This window comes from Bombina bombina, chromosome 4 (genome assembly GCF_027579735.1).
Source record: "Bombina bombina isolate aBomBom1 chromosome 4, aBomBom1.pri, whole genome shotgun sequence".
Classification (NCBI taxonomy): Eukaryota; Metazoa; Chordata; class Amphibia; order Anura; family Bombinatoridae; genus Bombina; species Bombina bombina.
Window position 1 is genome coordinate 490,185,603 of NC_069502.1, and position 23,708 is coordinate 490,209,310.

General features: G+C 37.1%; 1 protein-coding gene across 1 annotated transcript in view; it reads left to right on the forward strand.

Annotated features, from left to right (window-relative positions):
* The window catches only part of FAM83B (family with sequence similarity 83 member B), a 199,640-nt gene that overhangs the window by 169,883 nt on the left and 6,049 nt on the right, over nucleotides 1-23,708 (forward strand). The gene's annotated exons all lie outside the window — the stretch shown is intronic.

The window sequence follows — 23,708 nt, forward strand, 5'->3', positions numbered from 1 at the left end:
GTCCGCAAGACCTTTCTTAAATAGGGGCCTAAGACTCAGAAGTCAAAGCTTGTGCAGGTATATGTATTAACAAAGAGTTACATCTTTCTACAACAGAGACCCTATTGTAAGCTATTAGATAAGTAGAAATTATGTAGGTGTGGATGAAGATTACAGTAGCTACACATGGAATCAGGGAAGACTCAAAACCAATAAACAGTGGTAAAGTTTGTTATAGTCGCTGTGTGAGTTAAATAGTTTTAAAAAAGTAGGACATTTCCTAATTTAAATGTATAGCTAGGATGTTGTATTTCAGCTAATATAAATTGTAAGATCAAGCAAAGCAAATAAAATGTGTATAGTAGCTGTAACCAACATAAGATGACAACATAACCTTAGAGCCTGAAAAAGTAATTTATAACTGCCCATTTCAGATAGATGCGATTAGTATAATCATAAAAAGTCTTAAGACTTGAGAGTCAAATATTGGTGCAGATTTTGTCAGGCATAGGCTATTTCTAGGCTCATATCTAGGGAAAACCTTAATTAGGGTAATACTAAGAAGCATTGTGGCCACATATAGACTAGAGATCACAGCATGTACCAAGTGGTGTGATTATAGTAATTTTATTAAACTTGGCTGTAGTCTTATAGCAACATATATGAAGTATCTTAAATTTTAAAATACAATGGTCTATAGTGGCATCTTTACTGGGATGATTTGGATATCTCACCCTCTAATGTGTTGACTTACAGCATAGTATTATTATTATTATACTATACTATATTTATGAAGCTCCAACATATTCCGCAGCGCGGTCCATGGATACAATTTATTTAAATAAAACAATACAAGACTTGTAAGAGACAGGACAAAATTTACAAACACATACAGGAGGGATTGAGGGCCCTATTCCCATGGGAATTTACAATCTAGAAGGGTAGGAGGTTGAGAAACAGGAGGTGAGGACTGCAAGATTGGGAAAGATGTTAATACAGAGTTAGATGAGGGAAATGTTAGGTAAGTGAAATTAATTTATTATTGAGTTGGGTGGTAGGCTTCACTGAACAGAAAAGTCTTCAGGGAACATTTAAAGGAAGACAGATTAGGGCAAAGCCTGACAGCACGAGGGAGAGTGTTCCAGAGGGTAGGTGCTGCACGACAGAAGTCCAGCAGTCTAGCATGAGAGGAGGTGATAGTTGCGTATGCAAGGAACAGGTCATTGTTGGATCTTAGTGGATGGGCTAGAGTATACTTGTGTATTAGAGAGGATAGGTAGAGGGGAGTGGCGTTGGTGAGAGCTTTGTATGTAAGGGTGAGAATTTTGAATTTAATTCTGCTGTGAATGGGGAGCCAATGAAGGGACTCGCAGAGAGGTGCAACAGATACAGATCATCGGGAAAGGTGGATCAGCCTGGCAGAGGTATTTAGGATGGATTGAAGGGGGTGGAGGCCGGAAAGAGGAAGGCCAGTGAGTAGCTTATTGCAGTAGTCAAGTCGGGAGATAACAAGGGAGTGGATTATTTGCTTTGTGGTGTCAGCGCTCAAAAAAGGGCAAATTTTGGAAATATTGCGTAGATGGTTGTGGCAAGATGTAGAAAGCGATTGGATATGGGGGACAAAGGATAGATTTGAGTCAAGTGTGACTCTGAAACAGCAGACTTGGGGCGATGGGGAAATGGTGATGCCGTCAACAGGGATAGGGAAGTCAGAAGTCAATGTAGAGTTTGAGGGGGGATAAGAAGGAGCTCAGTCTTGGACATGTTAATCTTTAGGTGGTGAGAGGCCATCCAGGAAGAAATACCAGATAAGCAGTCGCTGACATGAGAAAGGACAGAGGGAGAGAGAACAGGGGTGGAGAGGTAGATCTGAGTATCATCAGCATGGAGGTGATATTTGAAGCCATAAATGTTGATAAGTTTACCCAGCAAAGAAGTATAGATGGAGAAGAGTAAAGGACCCAGAACAGATCCTTGAGGTACTCCAACAGACAGAGGCATAGGAGAGGAGGAGTCGCCGGCAAATGACACAGAGAAAGACCTGTGAGAAAGATAGGAGTGAATCCAGGAAAGAGCAGTGTCACAGAGGCCAAAAGAGCTAAGGGTCTGTAGGAGGAGGGGGTGGTCAACTGTGTCGAAGGCAGCTGAGAGGTCGAGTAAGATGAGTATAGAGTAGTGGCCAATATTTTTTGCGGAGAGAAGATCGTTTGTAACCTTGGTAAGGGCAGTCTCAGTTGACTGTTTTGGGCGGAATCCGGATTGCAGTGGGTCAAGCAAGGAGTTGGTGGACTGTATTGTAAACTAGTATGGTAGAGATTCTATTACGGCACTTCTAAGCAAAAAGTTCACTTCTGCTCGTTATGAATACATATACATAAACAAAGGGGATAAAAGCCATAAATACCTAACTGTTTTACTTTTAACTAGTGCTGGTTTAAAACTTCAAGAAATTATAGGTTTAAGACTAGGTTTGTAATGTCTGGGACAGTATGTTACACGCTCTTCTGATCTTTAGGTCGCCATTTAGGATATCATTATCCTGTGAGCTAAATCCCAGATAATGTTATATATAATATGTCCCAGGGTGGCTGAGTCTCAATGGTATAGAAGAAACTGTACACCATTAAAATCAATATAGTTTGAGTCTGCTCGAATACTGCACCAGCGATGTCGATAATTACCCCACTCCAACTCTCCAGAGGGGCGAGAGGTATAGTGGAGAATTCTGGCCAGCTTGAATTTTAGGGTTCCATACTCATGGCTGAGCATTGTGTGGTTGCGATGTACCTGGTCTAGCCGGAGACAAACACTGGGGCTCTGCAGCATTGCACCAGGTAGGCTGGTTATCATTGTCATCACTGCCAGCAGAGGGTAGACTAACTGCAGCCTTCAGCATATCGCATGGTGTTGGTCTAGGTGAGAGCTCAAGTCTTGCAAAAAAAACTTAGCTAACTTCATGTCACAATAGGGAGTTGGTGCTGTATATGATGTATTATGTAGTGCTTTGAAGCAGTTGGTAAAATTCTGCTTGACCCGGGTTATCAGGGGAGGGATAGCAAGATTCTCCATTTAGGATGCTATTTGAGCTCTCAACAAACCAGAATCTGGCTTGTAAGTGATTGATGCACCATATATTCGTTAATCAAATACTTTGGCAATCAGAGGAGTCAGATCTATCTGTTTCCTTTAAAAATGTTGCTGAGATCTTAGGAATATACAGCCTTTTTCTCAATCTTCCATGTAGAGCTTTCGCAGCCATGTCGGTCGCTGCCTGGCCAAGACCCCTCTCCATTTTCTTTTTATCTTTCTTCCATTTTGAGTGTGGCTGGGCTGTCAAACATGGCCCCCAAACTACTCCTCTATCTTCCTTGTGGATTTGTTTATCCCTCATAGTGAGCGACTTGCTAATAATGGCTGCATCAGTTCATGGAGTGTAACGCATGTGCTATTGGACAGTCAAGTTATATTATCCAGACACAGTCCAATACTATTAAGTTCCCCTGTATTTCCTTTATTTTAGCCACAAATAGTGACCACCGCACATGCATAATGCGGTGATGTCACATGCACCATTTTAAATGTACAAGAAGGCGCAAAAAAAAAAACAAAAAAAAAAAAACACGAGGAAGAAGAAGGATCTTGGGGGACATTTTGAATTCAATATGGCACACAAAAATGAAAAAATACCTGTATTCTGTTATGCGCATACTAAGGAGAGTTGGTGCTGCAGGATGGCATAAGAAGAATATTTTAGACAAGATTAGTATGTTAAGGGTGTTTACTGTCCGTTAACCCTTTGAGTGCTAATGACGGCTCCAAGAGTGACAGGCATTGCCGGGGCTTCATGTGATGTGTGGTGACATCACGCGCAATAACGTGATGACGTCACCGCGCAACTTTATTTATACTTAACAATGTTAAGTATAGGAGGAGGGGGCATGCTGCTTAGAATCCTGTATCTCAGGCATCTAAGCAGCTACAGGCCAGCAAGACCCACTGTTGGAAAGGTAATCGCCTAACCTTTCCAACAGTGTAAGTCTTGGGGGTCTGTAAAAAAAAAAGTTAAAAAACATTTTTTTCAAAAATTAAAAAAAAAAAAACATAGAAAATATTAGCACCCAGGTGGGAGAGTGCTTAGCACTCAAAGGGTTAAGGGACAAACAGAGTTCTCTGTGGCCAAACATTTTATACAACAAGGACTTACTGTAGCCTCCCTATGTACAATGGATCTTCTGATTGGCCACTCTCAAACTGAAGGGTCTTAACTCAATGCCAGATTTAAAATGTTTCTTTTAACTTCTGTGATGTTACTAGAGATGTGCAGCTAAAAAAAGTTTTTTTTTTAGACAAAATTTTCATTCTGAATATTCAGGGAAACTTGTTTCCCCAAATATTCGGTGACTGCACTATTTGGTATACTGAATTTTAGTTAAACATTTACATTTGTTTTCATTAAAATTAATGTAAATGTCTCAAAGCTACAGTTGAAAAGTTCACCTGTATCTACAATACTTTCCTTAATGCACTCTGGAGAGTGTAGTAATGCAATCCTCTTCTTGCCAGAGCACAGTCACGCTACCAGCAGGCTTAATACTCTTGGTTGCAAAGACCTGCACTGAGATCAAAATGCGCTAAGCTTCTTGTTAGCATTGCCAGGGCTCTGGCAAGAAGAAGATCGGGTTAGCGTGCTCTCCAGAGCGAGTTAAAGGGGCATGAAACCCAAATTTTTTTTCTTTCATGATTTAGAAAGAGCATGCAATTTTAAACAACTTTCTAATTTACTTCTATTATCTAATTTGTTTTATTCTCTTAATATCCTTTGCTGTAAAGCATATCTAGATAGGCTCAGTAGCTGCTGATTGGTTGCTGCACATAGAAGCTTCATGTGATTGGCTCACCCATGTGCATTGCTTTTTCTTCAACTAAGGATATCTAAAAAATGAAGCAAAGTAAATAAAAGAAGTAAATTGGATTGTTGTTTAAATTTGTATTATCTATCTGAATCATGAAAGAAAAATGTTGGGTTTAGTGTCCCTTTAAGGTAAGTATTAACCCCTTAAAAGATTAAAGGAAATTAATGAACACTGCTGATTTTTGTTAGTATTTTTTATTTTCTTTAATTTTATTGCATACATTAGGATTCATTTTGCAAAAACAAAAATCAAATTTTCGTCACAAATGTAAATTTTCTACTTAGGCATGCACATTCTACAAATTCCTATTAATTAACAATTATTTGACAATATACAACTACATACAAAGCCTCCCCTAAGATACATATATGTACATTTAGCCAATTGATTCTCCCAAGTTTGCTGTATGAAGTACAACTAAATATTTATCTCAAAACTGATAATCAATATACACTAGATCATGACTATCTGTTTCCTTGTGACATAACATGTTAAGTAGTTGGTTGAGAATATCAATATTAAAGGGTTAATTTTTGAGAAGGTCTCTCTTTTACTTTTATTTTTCATTTTTGATAGTGTATACTTACACACACACACAACTTTTCAACATAAATATATATCTCCATTAGTTCACACGTAACAAGCATGATCTAAGTTTTTGTTTATTGGTAGACTACAGACATGTGTAACCAATATCTACATCTTTAACACATGCTAATCTTATGACACGCAACACACATGGGCCAGTCGTGTGCTGTTTCTCTGCGTTTTTGCATTACACATAGATGCACATTTGAGAGGGTGTGAGTAGATACAGCACCATATCTCACTTGTTTTTTTTACCTGAAAGGGGATGATGTCACATATTAAAGTTTTAATACACTTCAAAAATCCTGGGTGCTTTGGAATTATTTAAGTATAAATAATATCTAATGTAGATCTGGTTTAAAGAAAACCAACAAACTAACATTTTGATCCACGAATGTTACATTGAATAGACATATGACATTTAAAATGGTAAAATTTTATTAAAAGGACAGTTAAATCCAAAAAAACTTTCATGGTTCAAATATGGCATGCAATATTGAACAACTTTCCAATTTACTTTTATCACTAATTTTGCTTTTTTCTCTTGATATTCTTAGTTGAAAGCTAAACCTAGGTAGACTCATAGGCCTCTAGTTATCAAGCTCCATAAGGAATCTGATGGCCCCTGTTTCTGGCGAGTCTTCAGACTCGCCAGAAACAGCAGTTATGAAGCAGCGGTCACAAAGACAGCTGCTCCATAACCTATCCGCCTGCTCTGAGCAGGCGGACCGACATCGCTGGAAATCAACCCGATCGAGTATGATCGGGTTGATTGACACCCCTGCTGGCGGCCTATTGGCCACGAGTCTGCAGGGGGCAGCGTTGCACCAGCAGCTCTTGTGAGCGAGGTTCAGCGAGGTCTGTCGGACCTGATCCGCACTGTCAGATCAGGTCCGACAGACCTTAATAATTTGGGGCCATATACTCATTTCTTAGACCTTAGACCTCTAATCTGAATGCATTTTGACAGTTTTTCACCCTTAGATAACATTTAGTTCATGCACGTGAAGTTACCTAGGAGTCAGCACTGATTAGCTAAAATGCAAGTCTGTCAAAAGAACTAAAATAAGGGGGCAGCTTGCAGAGGAATAGATACAAGGTAATTACAGAGGTAAAAAGTGTATTAATATAACTGTGTAGGTTATGTAAAACTAGGGAATGGGTAATAAAGGTATTATCTATCTTTTTAAACAACAAAAATTCTGGTGTTGACTGTCCCTTTCAGATCAGTTAAATAAGCAGCCTGCATGTCGAAGTTAAACTTCACTTCTAATTTTAGAAGGTCCCTTTATATATTATTGCTATAGTGCAATAATATATATATAGTGCAATCAAGTTAAAATAAATAGTGTATTTTATTTTTTGCATTCCTATTACAAGTTGAAAGTAGTATATTAGTACTCAAACTAGTGTAGGGCTTGCTAAAATTATCCCTCACATAAAGGGCTAGATTATAAGTGAGGCGCAAACATTTTTGCGCAAGCAATATTGTCTTTTCGCAAGCATTTTTAAATTCGCTAATATTACAAGTTGAACGCAATCGCGATTTGCACTTCAATCTTTACTGCAATCTCAGAGCTGTGGTTGACTGTTTTCCGAAACATAAAAGTGTCACAAAACACATCAAAAGTACAGTTACACTTCATATAAACCTAAATGCTATAGTGATTGCGTGAGTGGTGTTAGTTTTTTCCCCCACTTTTTTTTCTCCATTGACTTCTATGGGGGTATGCAAAAATGTGATCACGATTTTCAAATTTCGACTTTGAGTTCGATTTGCGTTATTACTGGGGGGAAAAAAAAAAACAGTTTACTTTCAACTTGTAATACCAGCACAACCCGGCAAGTGCAAAAATGAAAATCCTAGCTCCACTTGTAATCTAGCCCAAAATATTTCTATAGGGCCACCCTGAAAACTCATGTTGTCTATCACTGGACACACATACACGTTCATACATGTATACACACACACAGACAAACATATATACATACAGACATATATCTACACACATACAAATGCACACAAATACATATAAACCTTTAAGCCCTTCCCAGTCCGGCACCTTGTCATATACCATATTCTTTCAAATGACTGTTAAAAATGTATTTCAATAACAAACCCTTATTTTACACTTAATATGTATAAATGTGAACAACTTTATTTTAATATATTATACATATACTCAAGCAACACTTTACTTAAGATCTCTAAAACTGTTACACTTTCAGTGCTTTTATGTGTTGCTTAACTCACCATTCGTAATATGAGCAACTTTATTGCCATTCACTTTTAATATGAGATTCTGTGCAGGAGCAGGACAATGCTATCAGTTATGCTCTGATTATTTAGTCTTTTGTAATTGCAAAACTTTTCTGTAACTTGCAATCAATTCACATATCAGCCAAGTGAGAAAGTTTTCAGAACAGATTAGCACTTTCATTTCCCTCCACGTCTTTATTTTGATGAGCCATTCTGGACTAGCTATTGTTTTAGACAGGGCTTAGTACTGTCTATATAATCCCGTGTGACGGTAATTAGCTTGAGGCATATTTGTAGCATGATTAGACATGTAAAGTATGTAGCGTGTACTTCCAGTAGTTAAGATTAGAAAACACTCAATTTAGAAAAACATCAGTAAAAGTATAAAATGGGCAAGATCAATAATGCCAGTATACTGCAAAGTTGTTATTATACATAATGAGAAAATATTGTCCTTATTTATCATCTAATGTATAGTTTACATGCTGCCTTTGGGTACAAACCCTGCCAATGAATGTTAAGTATATGTTTATATCTTTAGAAAGGAGTAGTCAATGGGAGTAGTAAAATTTCAACAACATATAATTATATTGTTTGCATTTATTTGTCATTCTTGGACAGCCCTTTATAATATACGTAATATCTAGATGCAAAAATAACAAAATATTTAGTGCCAGATAACGAGTGGAGCATAAATTTGCTAATTGCTAGCACGCCATCTGTGCTAGAAGTAATTACATTTTGCGAGTTGGGTAGCACGCATATTACTAGTTGAGTAAGCCCTGTACAGAAGAAGTTGCGATCGCAAAATCACACTCTCCACATAGATTTTAATGGAGCAGATTAAAAATAAAATAAAAAATAAACACTCACAGTTGCACACTAACCAGACCGGGCACTTTAGACAGGAAGATTTAAAAAAATAAATAATATATATATATATATATATATATATATATATATATTTAAATTGTGCTCATATTACAAGTTGAGCACAATCGTTATTCATGATATAATAGTTACCGTGATCTCAGAGCTGCTTTTAACTGTTGACCGAGTCAAAAAAGTGTCACAAACCACATCAAAAAAGCATTACTAAGTACAGTTACACTCATAATAACACTGATAAAAATAATTTAAAAAAGAAAGTGATAAGGGCTGAAACATATGAGATCTCAGCTGTTAGAAACAAAAAGGGCAGGCAAAGGACTTTAACATTGAGATACATACATATACTTGTCCACAGCTAAATATACAGTATATATATATGTACATTTGTATTTATATGTAAGCGCATATTATAATATGCGATCAGGTACACTCATATGAAATTATGCAATCGTGTTTGCGCATGAGTCAGGTGTGTTTTTTTCCTACATTTTTCTTCTTCGCTGACTTCTATGGGGGAATAGGTTATTATTTGTGCAACAGTCTAATTGCACTAGAAGTAACCTGTTTGTGGGGTCCCCGGTTTAGCTCGAGAGCAATAACTTTTTACTTTCAACTCATAATACCAGCGCAACCCGACGAGCATAAAAAGTTCACTTCTAGACCAAATAGTGCTACAGTGGAAATGCAAAATATGCTCCACTTGTAATCTATCCCAAAATTATCCATATGTAAAAGCAATATTTGCCCGTTTGTTTCTTCAAACACCTTTTTTAAGCTCTTATAACTTTTTTATGCAGTTTTTTTCTACAATTATTTTTTATCAGATAGTATTATTATGAATGTAACTATACTTTTATGCATTTTTGATGTTTTTACTCGCATGTCTTTTAACCAGAGCTTTTCAATTGTGCTATCCCGTTGCAAGTTAAATGCAGTTGTGCTCTTTTGGTTGAATTTATTTTCAACTTGCAATACAAACAATAATGTGCACCCAAAACTGAGCTTTAAAGCTACATTATCCTCTATAAAATAAGACATTGCATAAGAGAAGTTGTAAAATCAATTTAAAAGGTTTTTCACATAAAGAGCAATTCAAGGATACAACTGACAAGCCTAATGGATTCCATGTCCCTGGTGTCCTTTGCTTTGGCCAGTTAGGGACAGATGTAAAATACTTGTGGTCTGGGCTGATCGCTGTACAGCAAGGATTTTCAAACCTGTCATTAAGGCCTCCCTAACAGGCCATATTATCAGGATTACCTTGGGTGAGAGCATTTTAATAACCATGTTTACTAATCAGCTATTTCACCTGTGCTCCAGTTCAGATATCCTGAAAATCTGTCCTGTTAAGGAGGCCTGTGGACAGGTTTGAAAACCCCTGCTGTTCATAAGGTTGCAGGTAAATTTCACCATACTTAAAGGGACTTGAAGTACATCTTTTCTTTCTCGATTCAAATACAGCCATTTTAAACATTAACCGAGCTTGCGTTAGCAATTTTCGCTCAAAGGTCAGACCTCTGGTGAATTAAAAAAATGTCCCCCAAAATAAAGAGTATTGTTCCTTTTTAATAATAAAATATATGTGCATTTTTTTAAATATAACTGCACAAAGCAGTTTTAAGGGGTTAAAGTGTACAGATGTGGATTGACTTTACATTGCGGTCTATGGGGACTGTGTTATTAATATAAATATATATGTATATGCTTATATAGATATATACATATATATATGTGTGTGTGTGTAAATATGTGTATATACTCATATAAACACATAAATATATATCTATATATTAATATACATATACATTTAAACTTTGCTGCCCATTGCTGCTTGACTTACTCCTTTTGCTGCACAAGGTTCTCTGCCATGAATATTGGCATGAGAACGAGGCTACCATTGGAGCCTATGGAAGCTCGCTCTCTTGAGCCCAAAGCTTCCATGCTATGCCAATGCGAGGTTGCGTTCCCATTGCGCTCAACTTCAAAAACCATTGCACATTATCGTGTGCTGGTATTACAAGTGGAGCAGAAATATCACTCTCACAAAAGAGCAATTTTGTGCTCTACTCATAAATTATCACTTTTCAATGTACTTCTATTATCAATATCATTTGCTTCATTCTCTTGGTATCCTTTGTTAAAGGAAAAAAACAATGCTATACTGGGAACTAACTGAACATATAAGGTTAGCCAACAACAAGAAATTTGAATGTGCAGCCATCAATCAGCAGTTAACCCCCTAACTCCTAGTAGTGCATTGCTGCTCTTGAGCCTAAATAGGTATGCTTTTCAAAAATGTATACCATGAGAACAAAATAAATTATGTAATAGATGTAAATAAAAAAAAAACACTGCATGCGCTATCGGAATCATGAAAGTTTAATTTTGAGTTTACTGCCCTTTTTAAATATGATGGATGCTCTCAAGTGGTTCTGTAGGGGAGGTACAGCAAAAGAGGGAAAGATAAACCATGAATGTATTCTTAATATTCTTTTATTTTCCTTATTTTAACATTTTACAGTGAGTTTAAGCAGCAATGCACTACTGGGGTCTAACAAAACACATCTGATGAGCCAGTTACAAGAGACACATATGTGTAGCCAATAACTAGCTAGCTCCAAGTAGTGCAATCATGTTTTTTAAGCCTACCCACTAGGAATGCTTTTCATCAAAAGATAACTCTGTCTGAATAATGAATGTTTAATTTTCACTTTGATGTCCCTTTAAATTCAAGAGTATTCATGATACATTAACATGAATTGTAACTTAAAGGCAAATCAGTACAACATTTGAAGAACAATAGTTTGATATATAAAAACCATAAAGTTTAAAAGCAACAATCTTATAAACTCATGCCAAGAAGCATACATTTCTCTGACAAAAAAAGACAACCCTTGTTTTCAAGTTATTTCTAAATTTTAAAAACTTTTTTTTAAAAAAATATTATTATTTAGAAGCTGTAATAAAATAAATGATAATAATGACACAAAGTAGTTTTAAATTAATGAAATTTAAGCAAATACTATTAAAAACAGGGCCACTTTCTTTCATTCTTTTTTTTAAATACTTTACCTTTTTTTGCAGCCAAGCCGGACCAGCGATCCCCCACCCGCTTCTCATGCTGTACTTAGCACTGCAATGATAAAACCGGCTTCCTTCAATCATGGCGTGACCTCAGGAAATGTTTGCTCTAGGGTGCACGCCATGATTGAATGAAGCTAGAATCATCATTGCTGACGTAAGTACAGAGGAGCTACAGGCGCGGGATCGCTGGTCCGGCTTGGCTGCAGAAAAAGGTAAGTATTCTTTTTAAAACCGCTGCAATGTAAACTTTCATGAATGAAAGTGCCCCTGTTTTTAATAGTATTTTTAAAAAACGGCAATGAAAGTTTAGATTCACTTTAAGCAGTGGATGCTGCTTTCTACGCCCATCAGTTAAGAAGCAGCGGTCATAAGACTGCTGCTCCTTAACTTAACCTTTTAGGTGGCGGACTGAAATCATCCCGGTCAGATACAATCAGAATGATTGACATCCCCTGCTAGCGAGTGTGCAGCGGGTGGCATTGCACAAGCATTTCACAAGAAATGTATTAAGCTGAAGGAGCGCCTAATGGGTAGTAAGGCAAAGGAAATAGTATCTGTTAGAACATATCTGTTATTATTATTATTATTATTATTATTATTATTGGTTATTTGTAGAGCGCCAACAGATTCCGCAGTGCTATAAACAAAGGCGGAGTACAACAAAAAAATTATAGGGATCAAATGGGTAGAGGACCCTGACAAGAGTTGCACTGTTGTAGTCAGCTCTTAAGAAAGTGATCAACAAACAGCTGGACTCTTATGCTTACATGCTAAGGGGGTTCAGGGGATAGCAATGGAGGAGAGGAACTGGTATAAAGAAAGGTTAGCATAGGTTGTATGCATCCCTGAACAGTAGAGTCTTTAGGGAGCACTTGAAGCTTTTAAAACTAGAAGAGAGTCTTGTGTAGCGAGGCAGAGAGTTCCACAAGATGGGAGCCAGTCTGGAGAAGTCCTGTAAACGGGAGTGTGATGAGGTGACAAGAGAGGAGGAGAGTAGGAGGTCATGAGCAGAGCGAAGGGGACGGGAGGGAGAGTATCTGGAGACAAGGTCTGAGATATAGGGGGGAGCAGTGCAGTTCAGGGCTTTGTATGTCAGAATGAGAATTTTGTGTTTGATCCTAGAGGCAAGAGGAAGCCAGTGAAGGGATTGGCAGAGAGGTGCAGCAGATGAAGAGCGACGTGTAAGGAAGATGAGTCTGGCAGAGGCATTCATTATGGATTGTAAAGGAGCTAGGCGGCAGGTGGGGAGACGAGAGAGGACAGAGTTGCAGTAATCGAGGCGGGAGAGAATTAGAGAGTGGATTAAAATCTTAGTTGTGTCTTGTGTAAGGAAGTGTCTAATTTTAGAGATGTTTTTAAGGTGGAAACGGCAGGCTTTAGCCAATGACTGAATGTGAGGAGTGAAAGAAACATCTGAGTCAAATGTGACCCCGAGACAACGGGCATGCGGAGTAGGGGTATTGATGGAGTTGTCAATAGTTGTAGAGAGATTGGAGGTGGAGAGTTTAGAAGAAGGGGGGACAATAAGGAGCTCAGTTTTGGAGAGATTTAGCTTGAGGTAGTGAGAGGACATCCAGTTGGAGATGTGAGAAAGACAGTTAGTGACACGGGTTAGCAAGGAAGGAGAAAGGTCTTGTGCAGAGAAGTAGATTTGGGTGTCATCAGCATACAAATGATATTGTAAACCATGGGACTTTATTAGGGAACCTAGTGATGACGTGTAGATTGAGAAGAGAAGTGGACCGAGGACAGAGCCTTGCGGTAATCTGACAGAAAGTGGTTACGGGGCAGAGGAGGCCCCAGAGAAGGCTACACTAAAGGTATGGCTTGACAGATAGGAAGAGAGCCACGAGAGGGCTGTGTCACATATGCCAAAGGATTGGAGGGTTTGGAGCAAAAGAGGGTGGTCAACAGAATTAAAGGCTGCGGACAGATCAAGGAGGATAAGCAGAGAGAAGTGGCCTATTGATTTTGCTGTAAGTAGGTCATTGGTAACCTTAACAATTGCTGTCTCTGTGGAGTGATGGGGATGAAATCCAGATTGCAATGGGTCAAGGAGGGAGTTTATTGTAAGGAAATGGAATAGGCGTGCATAAGCTAGTTTTTCGAGAAGCTTTGATGCAAGAGGGAGGAGGGAAATAGGGTGATAGTTGGATGGGGAGGTAGAATCAGGGGAAGTTTTTTTGAGGATAGGTGTGACCAGTGCATGTTTCAGTGATGAGGGAAATAAACCGGTGCTGAGGGAGAGGTTGAAAGTGTGTGTGAGTATAGGGGTAAAGGTGGCAGAGAGGGAGGGGAGTAGCTGTGAAGGGATAGGGTCAAGGGGACAGGTAGTGAGGTGAGAGCGCAGTATAAGTGCCGAAACTTCTTCCTCAGTAACAGGGGAGAAAGAGCTAAGTTTAAGGTTAAATAGGGGTAAGGAGTGAGCGCCAGAGGCAGAGGTGATAAAATCAATCGACTGTTAATAGAAAGTTTAAAATATGAAGTGTATAAAATGTTTGAAATATATTTAATACATAATCTATAATAAACAAATAAGTAAAACAAAATGATTTACAGACATGGATCCATGTGTACAGAAATATAAAACAATTTAAAAACAATTCCAAAATACAGTTTTGATGTTAGAAACAATAAAAATACAAATACAACATCAATGATGCCAAAGTAGGCAGTGATTGTATGTACCGTGTTTGATATACAGACCAGAATAAATATTTATTATAAAGTCCAAAGGTCAGTGGCCAAATGTGAAACAGACCTGTGAAAAAGTCCAAAAACAACCAAGTGTATAACAAGTGTATAACTATGTATCCTGAGTCAATAGGTGTTCAGATGTGCTGTAGAAAAAATCCTATTGCGATGGAATCCAAAAAATCACAAATAAAAAAGAAAAGATGAGTAAAATCCAAAAATTGTGACAAAAAATGGCACAGTGAAAAAATCTAAAAAATATAAAAGTGTATAAAAATGTAAAAAATGAAGCACAAAAAACGCAAAAAACAATAGTGTGTTGTGAAACAATTCCATGGAGTTAGATGGAGTTATACATCCTTAGTGGAAACAATGTGATAAAAAGAACTTAAAATAAATCCCAAAAGTGTAATAAACCTGTGGAAAAAATAAAGAAACAATCCTAAGAACAATATAAAATACTGGTTTAGAGTATTAGAAAGTATCTCACCCTTTATGTCGATGCGTTTCGGCCTGGGGTCAGGCCTTTATCAAGACTGATAAAATGATGAGAAAGGAGTACCTTTATAGAGGTTCTTATCATGTTCTAATTGCTGTGTTTGGGCGCCAAAATTCCTCTACTGAGGACCACCCCTATACTAATGCTTTATGGGTATGGGCAACCTCTCAAACGTATGGGCAATTTTATGAAGTTCCCTTCAAATTATGTGTCTGATTTTAAGTATGGAGTTTTCTTCCAAGTGTCTGTCTGATTGTGTATTTGTGTATTTACAACACATAAGGGTCTGCTCGGTTCGTTGGAATGAATAAGATATCGGCTTGTGTGAGTTATCCCACCGTCAGAAGTAAACAGTCGTCACTTCCGGTTTCGGATAGGTGACGTCATTTCCTTTTCCGGTTTCGATTCAACCGGATGTTTACAACTGTCTTATGACGGTTAGGGGAACAGGATTTTTGGCGAGATCTTGATCGTTCGCTGGGATAAATGAGCTTTTTGCAACAAACTGATGTAAAAAGGTTAATAGTTAATTGTTATGGTATATCATGCAATAAAAGTGTTAAGGGTAATCTAGAAAAAACACTTAATGTAATAAAAACGGATGGTGTAATAAAAGCGGATGTGGTCAATGGGAGATCTTTTCTACTAAGAAGTAGAAAACACATACTATGTAAAGAAAAGAAGAATGTGGACATGCACTTTATAGGCACTTTACACAAAAACATGGTGGGAATGTCAAAGACTTCAGATACTTTGGGATTGAAAGAATCCAGAAAAATTGGAGGGGCGGAGACTACGAGTAAAAGCTACTCTATTCAGAATCCAAATGGATATTCACGTTAGACAGCCTGTATCCCAAAGGGCTTAATAATAAAGAAGACTTGTCACACCTTTTACAACTTAAGAAATAATTTTAGATATCTAGTATTTTTATAGCTTTTACATTATTTATTTTAACTAGATTCCAGACATTCATTCCTTTTTTATATATATTCAAATAAGGATATAAGTTGGAGATAAATTACCCAAGGAGACTTCTTATAGGCACAGTGTCATTATAACTGTTCATTCACAGTTTTTTTTCACTATCATGTGTCCAGAAACACACATATAGATAGTCTCTGTAGGCTTATAACCCCCAGTGACATAAAACCATCCTATTATTAGACTTTTACCATTTCCCATATGTCAGGCTGACATGTTCACCAGATAAGGGACACTATGGGTCTTAAAAAAGAATCCTAACATGCTCTAGAGACATCTTCATGCCATATAGAAGGTTTAGTACTATGTTTGATGACACAATGCACTACAATCTTAGTCTAACACTTCTGGATTCCTTCTTAGATTATATGTTCCTTCTCTCCTTAAAATGTAGTATGTCTACTTCAATCCACTACACCACCATCTACCTATAATAGAAATGTAATATAAGCAGAAAGGTAATATGAGTCTACCATTAGCTCCGGATCTCCCCCACCATGTCTTTAAATCTGACATTATGTTTTTTATTTTATATAAAAAATGGGTGATATGTGAGTGTTTTTATAAATATAGGCTAGATCTTTTATTAAACACTAAAGTTCCCCCTATTTCACAATGTTTTTAAACATATTGGACTCTTCATTTACTGTGTAACAACTGTGTGTACTGTACATAATGTGACTGTTTTTAATAAGCTTGGTTCATCTATCGGTATCCCCTCACAATTCATTGTTATGTTATTTCTATTCTTATTGGATTGTTTTTAACATGCAACTCTTTGGGAATTTAAGAGTACAGACCCCCACTTATACAAGGACGATATTCCTATGGTCCTTATTGTGCCGTTCTAAGTCCGCAATATTTTTTTTTTATTACAAACAAATATTTTATTACAAACAAAGTTTTTATTACAAACAGATTTTTTACTACAAATAGACCTTCTTTTACATACAGACTTTTAATACAGAACTTCTTAGTAGAAAAGATCTCCCATTGACCACATCCGCTTTTATTACACCATCCGTTTTTATTACATTAAGTGTTTTTTCTAGATTACCCTTAACACTTTTATTGCACGATATACCATAACAATTAACTATTGACCTTTTTACATCAGTTTGTTGCAAAAAGCTCATTTATCCCAGCGAGTGATCACGATAAATATCCGGTTGAATCGAAACCGGAAAAGGAAATGATGTCACCTATCCGAAACCGGAAGTGACTACTGTTTACTTCTGACGGTGGGGTAACTCACACGAGCCGATATCTTTTCCTTCCAACGAACCGAGCAGACCTTGGGCATTGTGTCATCAAACATAGTACTAAACCTTCTATATGGCATGAAGATGTCTCTAGAGCATGTTAGGATTCTTTTTAAGACCCATAGTGTCCCTTATCTGGTGAACAAGTCAGCCTGACATATGGGAAATGGTAAAAGTCTAATAATAGGATGGTTTTATGTCACTGGGGTTATAAGCCTACAGAGACTATCTATATGTGTGTTTCTGGACACATGATAGTGAAAAAAACTGTGAATGAACAGTTATAATGACACTGTGCCTATAAGAAGTCTCCTTGGGTAATTTATCTCCAACTTATAGCCTTATTTGAATATATATAAAAAAGGAATGAATGTCTGGAATCTAGTTAAAATAAATAATGTAAAAGCTATAAAAATACTAGATATCTAAAATTATTTCTTAAGTTGTAAAAGGTGTGACAAGTCTTCTTTATTATTAAGCCCTTTGGGATACAGGCTGTCTAACGTGAATATCCATTTGGATTCTGAATAGAGTAGCTTTTACTCGTAGTCTCCGCCCCTCCAATTTTTCTGGATTCTTTCAATCCCAAAGTATCTGAAGTCTTTGACATTCCCACCATGTTTTTGTGTAAAGTGCCTATAAAGTGCATGTCCACATTCTTCTTTTCTATACATAGTATGTGTTTTCTACTTCTTAGTAGAAAAGATCTCCCATTGACCACATCCGCTTTTATTACACCATCCGTTTTTATTACATTAATTGTTTTTTCTAGATTACCCTTAACACTTTTATTGCACGATATACCATAACAATTAATTATTAACCTTTTTACATCAGTTTGTTGCAAAAAGCTCATTTATCCCAGCGAACGATCAAGATCTCGCCAAAAATCCTGTTCCCCTAACCGTCATAAGACAGTTGTAAACATCCGGTTGAATCGAAACCGGAAAAGGAAATGACGTCACCTATCCGAAACCGGAAGTGACGACTGTTTACTTCTGATGGTGGGGTAACTCACACGAGCCGATATCTTATTCATTCCAACGAACCGAGCAAACCCTTATGTGTTGTAAATACACAAATACACAATCAGACAGACACTTGGAAGAAAACTCCATACTTAAAATCAGACACATAATTTGAAGGGAACTTCATAAAATTGCCCATACGTTTGAGAGGTTGCCCATACCCATAAAGCATTAGTATAGGGGTGGTCCTCAGTAGAGGATTTTGGCGCCCAAACACAGCAATTAGAACATGATAAGAACCTCTATAAAGGTACTGCTTTCTCATCATTTTATCAGTCTTGATAAGGGCCTGACCCCAGGCCGAAACGCATCGACATAAAGGGTGAGATACTTTCTAATACTCTAAACCAGTATTTTATATTGTTCTTAGGATTGTTTCTTTATTTTTTCCACAGGTTTATTACACTTTTGGGATTTATTTTAAGTTCTTTTTATCACATTGTTTCCACTAAGGATGTATCACTCCATCTAACATTGGAATTGTTTCACAACACACTATTGTTTTTTGCGTTTTTTGTGCTTCATTTTTACATTTTTATACACTTTTATATTTTTTATATTTTTTCACTTTGCCATTTTTTGTCACAATTTTTGGATTTTACTCATCTTTTCTTTTTTATTTGTGATTTTTTGGATTCCATTGCAATAGGATTTTTTCTGCAGCACATCTGAACACCTATTGACTCAGGATACATAGTTATACACTTGGTTGTTTTGGACTTTTTCACAGGTCTGTTTCACATTTTGCCACTGACCTTTGGACTTTATAATAAATATTTATTCTGGTCTGTATATCAAACACGCTACATACAATCACTCCCTACTTTGGCATCATTGATGTTGTATTTGTATTTTTATTGTTTCTAACATCAACACTGTATTTTGGAATTGTTTTTAAATTGTTTTATATTTCTGTACACATGGATCCATGTCTGTAAATCATTTTGTTTTACTTATTTATTTATTATAAATTATTTATTAAATATATTTCAAACATTTTAAACACTTCATATTTTAGACTTTCTATTAACAGTCAATTGATCTTATCACCTCTGCCTCTGGCGCTCACTCCTTACCCCTATTTTGCATTCATAGCTTTAGGTTGACTAGGCAACCTTTTGGAGAGAGCTGTAGGTGTGCTTACTAGCGCCAGACCTACGCACCCCCTTTTTTACACTAAGTTTAAGGTTATGTGGGTTGTGGTTGATTGAGAGCATTTGAGGGGGTGAGAGAATAGAATTATGTTATGAGAGCTGATTTCCTTTCTGATGGAGTCAATTTTGTTATTGAAGTGGTTGGCAAAGTCTTGAGCTGACAGAGAAGTTGTATTAGGAAGTGGGGGAGGGCGGAGAAGAGTATTGAAAGTGGAGAACAAACGTTTTGGGTTTGAAGAAAGATTAGAGATAAGAGTAGAGAAGTAGTGTTGCTTACGGAAATTAAGGGCAGAGTAGTAGGAGTTCAAGATAAATTTGTAATGTTGAAAATCAGCTTAACTCCTAGATTTTCTCCAGTGCCGCTCAGCAGTACGGGAACATCTGCGTAGGTATCCTGTTAGAGGAATATGCCAGGGCTGAGGATGAGTGTTTGATTTCTGAGCTATGGTAAGAGGGGCGAGTTTGTCAAGGACGGATGTAAGGGTGGAATTATAGTGGCAGATAGATTGGTCAGGGCAGGAAAAGGAGGAGGAGGATGAGAGGAGAGGTTTGAGGGAATTAGAAAGCTGTTGTTGATCTAATGACATAATGCTTCTGTGAAGTTTGGTATGAGGAGCAGAAGGAGGGAGAGTTGTAGGGAGGGATGATATTTTGCAAGTAAGGAGATGGTGGTCAGAAAGAGGAAAGGGGGAGTTTGTGAAGTTTGAGAGGGTGCATCGATAGCTAAAGATCAGGTCAAGGGAGTGACCATCTTTGTGAGTGGGAGAATCAGTCCATTGTGACAAACCAAAAGAGGAAGTGAGTTGCAGAAGTTGTTTTGCAGAGGAGGCAGTGGGATTGTCAAGAGGGATGTTTAAGTCACCAAGAATGAGAGAAGGGGTGTCTGAGGAAAGGAAATAAGGTAGCCGGCAGCCAAGTGATCTAGAAATTGAGTTGAGGATCCAGGAAGATGGTGTATGACTGCAACACATATAGAAAGAGGAGAGAATAAGCGAATCATGTGGGTTTCGAATGAGGAAAATGTGAGGGAAGAGATGGGATGTATTTGTTGAAAGGTGAGAGGAAAACGAGAGGAAAGTTAAATACCTACACCACCTCCTTGTCTATTACCAGACTTAGGAGTGTGGCTGAAGTGGAGACCCCCATGTGACAGAGCAGCAGTGGATGCTGTGTCTAGGGGAGAGAGCCAGGTTTCTGTTAGGGCCAGAAGGTTGAGGGATTGGGAGATAAAGAGGTCATGTATAGAAGTGAGTTTGTTGCAAACAGAGCAAGAGTTCCAAAGTGCACAAGTAAAAGGGGAAGTGGCTTTTGATGCAAGAGGAATGTGAGTAAGGTTGTCAGAGTTTTGTTTTTTGAGTCTGTGGGATGGTACACATGGATGTGCATGGCTAGGCAGTTGTTGGGGACCAGGATTATGGGAGATGTCACCAGCAGTTAGTAAAAGCAAGAGGGAGAGTGACATGAGATGAGATACAGATTTGCAGTAGTGAGACTGCTTTTGAGACAAGGTGCAGCGGGGAGAGAGAGTGTTTAGGAATAGGTAAAGTTCATGAGTACAAAAGTAAGGTGAGTTTAAGAGAGATGGGCTAATGAACAGTGCAGGTGGAGAGGGAGAAGGAGTAATTGAATAATGTAGTTTGTTATAGAGACAGAAGGCAGCAAAAAGGAATAAGAAGATATTAGGCATTTTTACAAAAGAGGGAACCAGTTAAACACATAAGGCACAGTATTACAGTAGCAATTGCATCATAAAACAGTAAGGTATATCAAACATAATATTACAAAAGTACCTGCCTTTTTCTTGCCCCATCCTTGTTCAATTCTTGTATAATTCTATTGCTAGTGCCTCACTTATAAAATGTTTACTTTATTCTTGTATAATTCTATTGCTAATGCCTCACTTATAAAATGTTCACTTTATTCTTGTATAATTCTATTGCTAGTGCCTCACTTATAAAATGTTCACTTTATTTTTGTATAATTCTATGGCTAGTGCCTCACTTATAAAATGTTCACTTTATTCTTGTATAATTCTATTGCTAGTGCCTCACTTTGAAAATGTTCACTTTGAAAATGTGAAAATATGTTATTATAGCAATGCACATCCCAGTGCAATGCACATCCCAAACTAGTGAGAAATAATGCAGGGAGGGCAGTCAGCTGAGTCCACTAAATTTAGTTGATTGCTAATCAAAGACAATTGGAATGCCCAATTGGAAAGTTAGATTCTGGTCTGGTCAGGGTTAGATGTTAAGTAAACAGACAATAAAATTTGGGGGAGGTTAATACTATGGAATAAGACAGCTATAAATTTTAGAATAATAGCAAGTATTGATAAGGATTGAACATCACATGACAATTAAATGAACATTAGAAATAAGACATTGGATAACAGTACAACAGATGTAGGACTAAATTAACAAACTAAATCATTTGCTCTATGTAAATATTCATGTACCAGAAGAGAGTTACAGGAGAGTAAAAAACACCAGAGTGCAGTGAATAGTTGCAGATTGACAGGGTCTCTATTCACGTACCAGAAGAGAGTTACAGGAGAGTAAAAAAACACCAGAGTGCAGTGAATATTTGCAGATTGACAGGGTCTCTATTCACGTACCAGAAGAGAGTTACAGGAGAGTAAATAAACACCAGAGTGCAGTGAATAGTTGCAGATTGACAGAGTCTCTATTCACGTACCAGAAGAGAGTTACAGGAGAGTAAAAAAACACCAGAGTGCAGTGAATATTTGCAGATTGACAGGGTCTCTAATCATGTACCTGAAAGCAGAGGAGAGAGAATAGGGTTAGCTTGATGTAGTGTGCAATTCTTCAGCAGATGTCAATAGGCAGCATGTTGTCTTAATAAGCAGCACTGTGCTGAGTAGTGAGTGCAGTTCTTGTATAATTCTATTGCTAGTGCCTCACTTATAAAATGTTAAAATGTTAAAATGTTAAAACATATCTATTTGATAACAAATAAATGTATACTCAAAAAAATCATAGATCCATGCTGTACACAAAAATCAAAAAATGAAGTTAAAATATGATTATGAAGTTAAAATACACAATTCAGAAAGACTTATGTAGACCAGGAATATTTAATTCAATGCTCAAAAAGTGATCTGTCCAAACTGTGTGAATTTCAAATGATAAGTGTGAATCAAAATAGTTTTAACATAAGATAAGTCATATGAGGTGATTCAGCAAAATATGAAAATGTGATTAGTGTCCTGTATTACACCTTGAGGGTGAAATAAAAAAATAAAAATAAAAAAATAAAAAATGTTGTTGTTTTTTACTTACAGGAATCCAGCATTTATGCATTAAGAGATATCTTGGATAACTCCGGATCTCCACCAAACACCTTTTTTCCACTATCTAGAGTTTTTATCACTGAGGATTCAACTAAGATACTTCCACTACATTTAGGATTATCACTTACACTTAGAATATACATTTGGATTACATTTCATCAGTTCAATATCTTTTTTTTCCGCGTATTTTACAGATATTTTTACTATTTTTCACGTTTTTATACGTTTTTATATATTTTTTATTTTTTACATCATTATTTTTTACGCTTTTTACTATTTACATGATTTTTAATTTTTTTCACCCTCAAGGTGTAATACAGGACACTATCAGGTTTTCATCTTTTGCTGAATCACCTCATATGACTTATCTTATGTTACTACTATTTTGATTCACACTTATCATTTGAAATTCACACAGTTTGGACAGATCACTTTTTGAGCATTGAATTAAATATTCCTGGTCTACATAAGTCTTTCTGAATTGTGTATTTTAACTTCATAATCATATTTTAACTACATTTTATGATTTTTGTGTACAGCATGGATCCATGACTTTTTTGTGCATACATTTATTTGTTATTAAATAGATATGTTTTAACAGATATGTTCTAACGGATACTATTTCCTTTGCCTTACTACCCATTAGGTGCTCCTTCAGCTTAATACATTATTTGACGCTATCCTTTAGGGCAAGCTAGGGGCCCTTAGTCTTTAGGAGCAATAGGAAGTCACTCACGTTAAGCGCTGGGAGATACATCATTTCACAATTTATTTCACAAGAAATGCTTGTGCAATATTAAATGCCGACAAGCATGATGTTGAGCCAACATCAAGGGACTGATTTATCATCGGTCTGTCCGACATGATCCGCTCAGCTTGTGCATTGCCGCCCTCTGCAGAATTGCAGTCAATCGTCCGCTTGCAGGGGGTATCAATCAGCCCGATCATATAGGATTGGGTGGATTGATGTCTGAAGCCCCAGAGCATGCGGACCAGTTATGGAGTAGCGGTCCTGAAACCGCTGCTTCATAACTGCTGTTTCCAGCGAGCCTTAAGGCT